Below are 8,500 nucleotides of genomic sequence, written 5' to 3'. Positions count from 1 at the left end.
GATCCTCGAGCTGTTTGCTAGAGGTGGGAGAGGGCAAGGCTGGCTCTCTACTCCTCTAGGTCTAAGTCTAGTCCTAACAGGTTCGGAACCCTTTGCATGGGTGCCCTTGGGGGGTTTATATAGGCCTACCCCCCGGGGGTACAATGCTAATCCAGCCAGGCGTAGGGCCTGGCTATCAGTCTCTGTGTCCATCGGCTGCTGGGGCCCGCCACCTAGTGGGCCCCGCCGACTAGTCTGGTACGGGGCCGACAGGCCACCTCCGCTGCTCACATGTCTTGTCAGTTGCTACAGCTCCGCCGCCAGGCGGGCGATTACTGTAGCCACTCTGCGTCTCGTCTGGTTAATGGCGCGTGGGACCCGAGGAAGGGGCAGGCCGACTATTGGGGGCCGACCTCCCTTGGGTCCGACTGGTGGGGCTCTAGCCGTCTTCCGGGCTCTCGCTGATTGGTGGGGCCCGTCATCCTTGGGTCATACTGACAAGCCGTCGTGGGAGCAGGGCCCCGCCTGCTTGTGGTGATGTCAGGAGTGGCGTGGCGACAGTGCCACGCCGGGCGGAGATCTCCGCCGGTACGGTGCACTGTGGCCACACCCGTCCCTAGATCGGGGGGGGGGATGGTCTATACTGTAGCCACTCCCTATCTTGTCTTTCTTGATGAGTGCGGGGTTTTGTTGGCGCTACCGGACGACTGCTAGGGGCCGGCTTCTCTAGAAGCCGCCAACTAGGAGTCGGCTGGTCTTGAAGTCGGTCTCTGGAACTCGGCCGTCTACGGGCAGCCGGCTATTCCTTCAGCCGGCCACCAGAAGGCGGCACTTCATCTTGGTGCCTTGAGGGGCGCAGCCAGCCCCGATGTCTTGAAAGTTTCTGGGCCTCGGGTTAGCCTACCCGTGGCCCATTACTCCGATAGTAGTCCCCGAAGCTGGTGAGGTACCGCGGCTAAGCAGCCGAGGAGCCTCAACAGTTTTCTTCTCCGAGTGCCTGAGGTGGGGCTTCGTCCGACTTCTGCCAGGCCGACTGATGTCTACTACACAACCTTCTTCTTGTAGACGTTGTTGGGCCTCCAAGTGCAGAGGTTTGTAGGACAGTAGCAAATTTCCCTCAAGTGGATGACCTAAGGTTTATCAATCCGTAGGAGGCGTAGGATTAATATGGTCTCTCTCAAGCAACCCTGCAACCAAATAACAAAGAGTCTCTTGTGTCCCCAACACGCCCAATACAATGGTAAATTGTATAGGTACACTAGTTTGGCGAAGAGATGGTGATACAAGTGCAATATGGATAGTAAATAATAGTTTTTGTAATCTGAAAATATAAAAACAGCAAGGTAACTAATGATAAAAGTGAGCGTAAACGGTATTGCAATGTGTGGAAATAAGGCCTAGGGTTCATACTTTCGCTAGTTCAAGTTCCCTCAACAATTATAACATAATTGGATCATATAACTATCCCTCAACATGCAACAAAGAGTCACTCCAAAGTCACTAATAGCGGAGAACGAACGAATAGATTATGGTAGGGTACGAAACCACCTCAAAGTTATTCTTTCCAATCAATTCGTTGGGCTATTCCTATAAGTGTCACAAACAGCCCTAGAGTTCATACAAGAATAACACCTTAAGACACAAATCAACCAAAACCCTAATGTCACCTAGATACTCCAATGTCACCTCAAGTATCCGTGGGTATGATTATACGATATGCATCACACAATCTCAGATTCATCTATTCAACCAACACATAGAACCTCAAAGAGTGCCCCAAAGTTTCTACCAGAGAATCACGACGAAATGCATGCCAACCACTATGCATAGGTTCATGGGCGGAACCTGCAAGTTGATCACCAAAACATACATCAAGTGAATCACGTGATATCCCATTGTCACCATAGATATCCACGGCAAGACATACATCAAGTGTTCTCAAATCTTTAAAGACTCAATCTGATAATATAACTTCAAAGGGGAAACTCAATCCATTACAAGAGAGTAGAGGGGGGAAGAAACATCATAGGATCCAAATATAATAGCAAAGCTCGCGATACATCAAGATCGTATCATCTCAAGAACACGAGAGAGAGAGAGAGATCAAACACATAGCTACTGGTACATACCCTCAGACTCGAGGGAGAACTACTCCCTCCTCGTCATGGAGAACACCGGGATGATGAAGATGGCCACCGGAGAGAGATTGCCCCCTTCGGCAGGGTGCCGGAACGGGTCTAGATTGGCTTTCGGTGGCTACGTAGGCTTGTGGCGGCGAAACTCCCGATCTATTGTGCCCTCGGATGTTTTTAGGGTATATGGAGATATATAGGCGGAAGAAGTACGTCAGGGGGGCCACGAGGGGCTCACGAGGGTGGAGGGCGCGCCCCCTGCCTCGTGACCTCCTCGTAGATCCCCCGACGTGCACTCCAAGTCTTCCGGGCTTCTTTTCTTCCAAAAATGAGTTCCGTGAAGTTTCAGGTCAATTGGACTCCATTTGGTTTTCCTTTTCTTCGAAACCCTAAAACAGGGTAAAAATAGAAACGGACACTGGGCTCTGGGTTAATAGGTTAGTCCCAAAAATGATATAAAAGTGTATAATAAAGCCCATAAACATTCAAAACAGTAAATAATATAGCATGGAGCAATCAAAAATTATAGATACGTTGGAGATGTATCAGCATCCCCAAGCTTAATTCCTGCCCGTCCTCGAGTAGGTAAATGATAAATACATAATTTTTGATGCTGAGTGCTACTTGGCATAATTATTTCAATGTGATTCTTCTTAATTGTGGTATGAATATTCAGATCTGAAAGATTCAAGACAAAAGTTCATATTGACATAAAAATGATAATACTTCAAGCATACTAACTTAGTAATTATGTCTTCTCAAAATAACATGGCCAAAGAAAGTTCATCCCTACAAAATCATATAGTTTAGTCATGTTTCATTTTCGTCACACAAGAATGCTCTCATCATGCACAACCCCGATGACAAGCCAAGCAATTGTTTCATACTTTAGTAATCTCAAACCTATAAACTTTCACGCAATACATGAGCGCGAGCCATGGATATAGCACTATGGGTGGAATAGAATATAATGAGGGGGTTATGTGGAGAAGACAAAAGGGAGAAAGTCTCACATCAACGAGGCTAATCAATGGGCTATGGAGATGCCTACCGATTGATGTTAATGCAAGGAGTAGGGATTGCCATGCAACGGATGCACTAGAGCTATAAATGTATGAAAGCTCAACAAAAGAAACTAGTGGGTGTGCATCCAACTTGCTTGCTCACGAAGACCTAGGGCACTTGAGGAGGCCCATTGTTGGAATATAGAAGCCAAGTTCTATAATGAAAAATTCCCACTAGTATATGAAAGTGATAACATGAGAGACTCTCTACTATGAAGATCATGGTGCTACTTTGAAGCAAAAGTGTGGTAAAAGGATAGTAACATTGTCCCTTCTCTCTTTTTCTCTCATTTTTTGGGCCTTCTCTTTTTTATGGCCTTTATCTCTTTCTTTTATTCCTCACTTGGGACAATGCTCTAATAATGATGATCATCACACTTCTATTTATTTACAACTCAATAATTACAACTCGATACTAGAACAAAGATGACTCTATATGAATGCCTCCGGCGGTGTACCAGGATATGCAATGAATCAAGAGCGACATGTATGAAAGAATTATGAACGGTGGCTTTGCCACAAATACGATGTCAACTACATGATCATGCAAAGCAATATGACAATGATGATGCGTGTCATAATAAACGGAATGGTGGAAAGTTGCATGGCAATATATCTCGGAATGGCTATGGAAATGCCATAATAGGTAGGTATGGTGGCTGTTTTGAGGAAGATATAAGGAGGTTTATGTGTGACAGAGCGTATCATATCACGGGGTTTGGATGCACCGGCGAAGTTTGCGCCAACTCTCAATGTGAGAAAGGGCAATGCACGGTACCGAAGAGGCTAGCAGGGATGGAAGGGTGAGAGTGCGTATAATCCATGGACTCAACATTAGTCATAAAGAACTCACATACTTATTGCAAAAATCTACAAGTCATCAAAAACCTCGGTACTACGCGCATGCTCCTAGGGGGATAGATTGGTAGGAAAAGACCATCGCTCGTCCCCGACCGCCACTCATAAGGAGGACAATCAAATAACACCTCATGTTTCAAATTTGTTACACAACGTTTACCATATGTGCATGCTACGGGACTTGCAAACTTTAACACAAGCACTTCTCAAATTCACAACTACTCAACTAGCACGACGTTGATATTATTATCTCCATATCTCAAAACAATCATCAAGTATCAAACTTCTCTTAGTATTCAACACACTCATAAGAAAGTTTTACTAATCTTGCATACCTAGCATATTAGGATTTTAAGCAAATTACCATGCTATTAAGACTCTCAAAATAATATAAGTGAAGCATGAGAGTTCATCTATTTCTTCAAAATAAAACTACCACCATGCTCTAAAAGATATAAGTGAAGCACTAGAGCAAATGACAAACTATTCCGAAAGATATAAGTGAAGATCAATGAGTAGTTGAATAATTATGCAACTATGTGAAGACTCTCTAACATTTAATAATTTCAGATCTTGGTATTCTATTCAAACAGCAAGAAAAGCAAAATAAAATGACATCTAGGAATAACAAACATCATGTGAAGAAGCAAAAACTTAGGATCAACCGAAACTAACCGATAGTTGTTGAAGAAGAAAGGTGGGATGCCAACCGGGGCATCCCCAAGCTTAGACGCTTGAGACTTCTTGAAATATTATCTTGGGATGCCTTGGGCATCCCCAAGCTTGAGATTTTGTGTCTCCTTAATTCCTCTCATATCATGGTCTCCCTAAATCTCAAAAGCTTCATCCACACAAAACTCAACAAGGAATTGTGAGATAAGTTAGTATAAACCATTGCCAAAACCTTATCATACTCTACTGTAGCAAATCACTAAAATTATTATTCAACATTGCATACTAAATGCATCTGTATATTTAATAGTCTTATCCTCAAATAGAATCATTAAAGAAGCAAACAAATGCAAACAATGCAAACATAACAGCAATCTGCCTAAACATGATAGTCTGTAAAGAATGCTGCAACATCCATACTTACCTAGCTCCAAAAATTACGAAAGAAAATTCCCACTGTAGTAAATTTATCAGAGCTTAATATGCAAAAGGTTTCAACATTTATCACATTCTGACTTTTCTAGGGAATTATTGCAACAGCGGTAAACTTTCTGTTTTCAAACAGCAACATGTGGACTTCTAAAATAGGCATTGTAAAGACTATCAATGCCACTTTTATTAAAATATAAGATGCAAAACATTGTTCTAAATAACAGAAAGCAAATCCTAACAAAATAAATTGACGCTCCAAGCAAAACACATATCATGTGGCGAATAATAATATAGCTCCAAGTAAAGTTAGCGATGAACGAAGACGAAAGAGGGGATGCCTTCCGGGGCATCCCCAAGCTTAAGCTCTTGGCTATCCTTGAATATTACCTTGGGGTGCCTTGAGCATCCCCAAGCTTAGGCTCTTTCCACTCCTTATTCCATAGTCCATCGAATCCTTACCCAAACTTGAGAACTTCACAACACAAAACTTAACAGAGAACTCGTAAGCTCCGTTAGTATAAGAAAATAAATCACCACTTCAAGGTACTGTAATGAACTCATTCTTTATTTATATTGGTGTTAAAACTACTGTATTCCAACTTCTCTATGGTTTATAAACTATTTTACTAGCCATAGATTCATCGAAATAAGCAAACAACACACGAAAAACAGAATCTGTCAAAAACAGAACAATCTGTAGTAATCTGGATCAAACGTATACTTCTGGAACTCATAAAATTCTCAAATAAATTGCTGGACCTGAGTAATTTATCTATTAATAATCTGAAAAAATAATTAATTATATAGCACTCTCCAAATAAAAATGGCAGCAATTCTTGTGAGCGCTAAAGTTTCTGTTTTTTTTACAGCATGATCAACAAGACTTCCCCCAAGCCTTTCCAAAGGTTCTACTTGGCACAAACACTAATTAAAACAATAAAACCACATGTAAAAAGAGGCTAGATGAATTATTTATTACTAAACAGGAGCAAAAAGCAAGGAATAAAAATAAAATTGGGTTGCCTCCCAACAAGCGCTATCGTTTAACGCCCCTAGCTAGGCATGATGATTTCAATGATGCTCACATAAAGGATAAGAATTGTAACATAAAGAGAGCATCATGAAGAATATGACTAGCACATTTAAGTCTAACCCACTTCCTATGCATAGGGATTTTGTGAGCAAACAACTTATGGGAACAAGAATCAACTTGCATAGGAAGGTAAAACAAGCATAACTTCAAGATTTTAAGCACATAGAGAGGAAACTTGATATTATTGCAATTCCTACAAGCATATATTCCTCCCTCATAATAATTTTCAGTAGCATCATGAATGAATTCAACAATATAACCAGCACCTAAAGCATTCTTTTCATGATCTACAAGCATAGAAAATTTACTACTCTCCACACAAGCAAAATTCTTCTCATGAATAATAGTGGGAGCAAACTCAACAAAATAACTATCATGTGATTGAAAATTAAGATCAAGATGACAAGTTTCATGGTTATCATTATTCTTTAAAGCGTACGTGTCATCATAGTAATCATCATAGATAGGAGGCATGCTTTCATCATAATAAATTTGCTCATCAAAACATGGGGGGCAAAAAATATCATCTTCATCAAACATAGCTTCCCCAAGCTTGTGGCTTTGCATATCATTAGCATCATGGATATTCAAGGAATTCATACTAACAACATTGCAATCATGCTCATCATTCAAATATTTAGTGCCAAACATTTTATAGATTTCTTCTTCTAGCACTTGAGCACAATTATCCTTTCCATCATACTCACGAAAGATATTAAAAAGGTGAAGCGTATGAGACAAACTCAATTCCATTTTTATAGTTTTCTTTTATAAACTAAACTAGTGATAAAACAAGAAACTAAAAGACTCGATTGCAAGATCTAAAAATATACCTTCAAGCGTTAACCTCCCCGGCAACGGCGCCAGAAAAGAGTCTTGATGTCTACTACACAACCTTCTTCTTGTAGACATTGTTGGGCCTCCAAGTGCAGAGGTTTGTAGGACAGTAGCAAATTTCCCTCAAGTGGATGACCTAAGGTTCATCAATCCGTAGGAGGCGTAGGATGAAGATGGTCTCTCTCAAGCAACCCTGCAACCAAATAACAAAGAGTCTCTTGTGTCCCCAACACACCCAATACAATGGTAAATTGTATAGGTGCACTAGTTCGGCGAAGAGATGGTGATACAAGTGCAATATGGATAGTAGATAATCGTTTTTGTAATCTGAAAATATAAAAACAGCAAGGTAACTAATGATAAAAGTGAGCGTAAACGGTATTGCAATGTGTGGAAATAAGGCCTAGGGTTCATACTTTCGCTAGTGCAAGTTCCCTCAACAATAATAACATAATTGGATCATATAACTATCCCTCAACATGCAACAAAGAGTCACTTCAAAGTCACTAATAGCGGAGAACGAACGAAGAGATTATGGTAGGGTACGAAACCACCTCAAAGTTATTCTTTCCAATCAATCCGTTGGGCTATTCCTATAAGTGTCACAAACAGCCCTAGAGTTCGTACTAGAATAACACCTTAAGACACAAATCGACCAAAACCCTAATGTCACCTAGATACTCCAATGTCACCTCAAGTATCAGTGGGTATGATTATACGATATGCATCACACAATCTCAGATTCATCTATTCAACCAACACATAGAACCTCAAAGAGTGCCCCAAAGTTTCTACCGGAGAATCACGACGAAAATGTGTGCCAACCCCTATGCATAGGTTCATGGGCGGAACCCGCAAGTTGATCACCAAAACATACATCAAGTGAATCACGTGATATCCCATTGTCACCACAGATATCCACGGCAAGACATACATCAAGTGTTCTCAAATCTTTAAAGACTCAATCCGATAATATAACTTCAAAGGGAAAACTCAATCCATTACAAGAGAGTAGAGGGGGGAAGAAACATCATAGGATCCAAATATAATAGCAAAGCTCGCGATACATCAAGATCGTATCATCTCAAGAACATGAGAGAGAGAGAGAGATCAAACACATAGCTACTGGTACATACCCTCAGCCCCGAGGGAGAACTACTCCCTCCTCGTCATGGAGAACACCAGGATGATGAAGATGGCCACCAGAGAGAGATTGCCCCCTCCGGCAGGGTGCCGGAATGGGTCTAGATTGGCTTTCGGTGGCTACGCAGGCTTCTGTCGGTGGAACTCCCGATCTATTGTGCCCTTGGATGTTTTTAGGGTATATGCAGATATATAGGCAGAAGAAGTACGTCAGGGGGGCACGAGGGGCTCACGAGGGTGGAGGTAGCTCACATGGTGAACTACCTTGCGAACTGCGAGCTCACGGATGA

The sequence above is a fragment of the Triticum urartu genome, chromosome 7 (assembly GCF_003073215.2).
Source record: "Triticum urartu cultivar G1812 chromosome 7, Tu2.1, whole genome shotgun sequence".
Taxonomy (NCBI): Eukaryota; Viridiplantae; Streptophyta; class Magnoliopsida; order Poales; family Poaceae; genus Triticum; species Triticum urartu.
Note: the sequence above shows the minus strand (reverse complement) of the source record.